General features: G+C 61.4%; 1 protein-coding gene and 1 non-coding gene across 3 annotated transcripts in view; one reads left to right on the plus strand and one right to left on the minus strand.

Moving 5' to 3' along the window:
• LOC148682569 (uncharacterized) overlaps nt 1-2,500 on the minus strand; it is a 1,090,975-nt gene that overhangs the window by 1,022,296 nt on the left and 66,179 nt on the right. The window lies entirely within an intron of this gene.
• Nucleotides 1,027-2,500, plus strand: part of LOC141382096 (18S ribosomal RNA) — a 1,939-nt gene continuing 465 nt past the window's right edge. Inside the window, exon 1 of the ribosomal RNA XR_015484628.1 lies at nt 1,027-2,500. This exon is cut by the window's right edge and continues 465 nt beyond it. This is a non-coding gene — a ribosomal RNA (18S ribosomal RNA).

Here is a 2,500-nt window from a genome sequence, read left to right on the forward strand (position 1 = left end):
GGAGAAGTGCCACCCCGCGTGCCAGCCAGAAAGGTCAGCTGTGGGTGACCAGCAGCACCGCTCCGGCTGCCGAAGGCAAAGTCAGTCGCGGGTCACCATCGGCACCCGATTCGGCAAGGGAGAAGCAAGAAGCGGCCGCTAACCCTGACTATCCATGGCCCCCGAGCTCAGGTTCACAGCCGGGCGGGACGTGACCTCTTGGGTCTCTCTCTCCCGGAGGTCTGGGCAGCCGTCACTGGTTATCGCTGACCTGCCGTCGAGGTTTCGGGGAAGGCGTGATTTAGTGGACTTAGGTTTTGAGCGCGTAACTACGTGCCACCGCCTTCCACCACCTGACCGATGGGAATTGTGCGCGATGCCCCAGGGGCAGGCCCCTTGCCCGGTCCTCCGACAAAGGGGACCGCTGTGGGTGGGGTGGGTTCCTCCCCGTTTTGGGCATTCGAAAGGAGGGCGAGGCGGGCCTTCACCCAGACCTCGACCCTTGCTCCTTTGGGTTAAAGACTCAGATGGCCCGTCGATCTCAGACCGCCCTGTACCGACGGAACAAGTGCGCTAGTCGGTGCTGTGCGTGCGCTCTTACCGGGCAGCATCCCTCCTTGCCCCCCCTCCTCTTCCTCACCACCCGGGTGTAATCCCGGGCGCGTAGGCTGACTTGGGGGTGGGGAAGCTGTGTGGTAGGCGCGCGCGGCATCTGCGGCGCACTCGATCCCGTTGCGAAGCACGATCCTTCCTGGTGATGGCCTCGACCCAGCGGCCAGCCCAACGCCGGCAGACCCCCCTCATTTCCATGTGTGCGGTGGGGGGTGGGTAGGCGGCGGTACCTGGGAGCCCAATCCCCCCCTCCCACTTAGCCCGCGTGCCCCCTCCTGCGAGCAGTCGTGACGCCTCGGCGGAGCGAGGCCCGCTTGTAGGTAGGCGGCGCGGAGCTGTGGTGCGGGCGGGAGGGTTCTCTTCCGCCGAGTCCTTTCCCTCTCTCCTCCGGCACTCTCGGGCCTTACCACCACGCGATTCACCCGAGGCGAGGGCTACCTGGTTGATCCTGCCAGTAATATATGCTTGTCTCAAAGATTAAGCCATGCAAGTCTAAGTGCACACGGCCGGTACAGTGAAACTGCGAATGGCTCATTAAATCAGTTATGGTTCCTTTGATCGCTCCACCCGGTTACTTGGATAACTGTGGCAATTCCAGAGCTAATACATGCCAACGAGCGCCGACCTGGGCCGCCCTTCTCCCCTCGGGGCGGGGGGTGGGTACCCGGGGACGCGTGCATTTATCAGATCCAAAACCCATGCGGGTGCGCGGGCGGTGGAGAGGGGGGCCTCGCGCCTACCCGCCGCCGTCCGCCCCCGGCCTCGCTTTGGTGACTCTAGATAACCTCGGGCCGATCGCGCGCCCTCGCGGCGGCGACGGTTCATTCGAATGTCTGCCCTATCAACTTTCGATGGTAGGTCCGTCGCCTACCATGGTGACCACGGGTGACGGGGAATCAGGGTTCGATTCCGGAGAGGGAGCCTGAGAAACGGCTACCACATCCAAGGAAGGCAGCAGGCGCGCAAATTACCCATTTCCGACACGGAGAGGTAGTGACGAAAAATAACAATGCAGGTCTCTTTCGAGGCCCTGCAATTGGAATGAGTGCATCCCAAACCCATGGGCGAGGACCCATTGGAGGGCAAGTCTGGTGCCAGCAGCCGCGGTAATTCCAGCTCCAATAGCGTATGCTAACGTTGCTGCAGTTAAAAAGCTCGTAGTTGGATCTCGGGGACCGGGCCGCGCGGTCCGCCGCGAGGCGAGCCACCGCCGGTCCCGGACCCCCAGGCCTCCCGGCGCCCCCCGGATGCCCTTGACTGGGTGTCCTCGGCTTGGGGCCCGGAGCGTTTACTTTGAAAAAATTAGAGTGTTCAAGGCAGGGCCGGCACCGCGCCCCATTGAATACCCCAGCTAGGAATAATGGAATAGGACCCCGGTTCTATTTTCTGTGGGTTTCCGGAACCCGGGGCCATGATCGAGAGGGACGGCCGGGGGCATTCGTATTGCGCCGCTAGAGGTGAAATTCTTGGACCGGCGCAAGACGGACCGGAGCGAAAGCGTTTGCCAAGAACGTTTTCATTAATCAAGAACGAAAGTCGGAGGTTCGAAGACGATCAGATACCGTCGTAGTTCCGACCGTAAACGATGCCGACCCGCGATCCGGCGGCGTTTATTCCCATGACCCGCCGGGCAGCGTTGCGGGAAACCACGAGTCTCTGGGCTCCGGGGGGAGTATGGTTGCAAAGCTGAAACTTAAAGGAATTGACGGAAGGGCACCACCAGGAGTGGAGCCTGCGGCTTAATTTGACTCAACACGGGGAACCTCACCCGGCCCGGACACGGAAAGGATTGACAGATTGACGGCTCTTTCTCGATTCTGTGGGTGGTGGTGCATGGCCGTTCGTAGTTGGTGGAGCGATTTGTCTGGTTGATTCCGATAACGAACGAGACTCTGGCATGCTAACTAGT

Source organism: Danio rerio, chromosome 4, assembly GCF_052040795.2.
Source record: "Danio rerio strain M-AB ecotype USA chromosome 4, GRCz13ab, whole genome shotgun sequence".
NCBI classification, from domain to species: domain Eukaryota; kingdom Metazoa; phylum Chordata; class Actinopteri; order Cypriniformes; family Danionidae; genus Danio; species Danio rerio.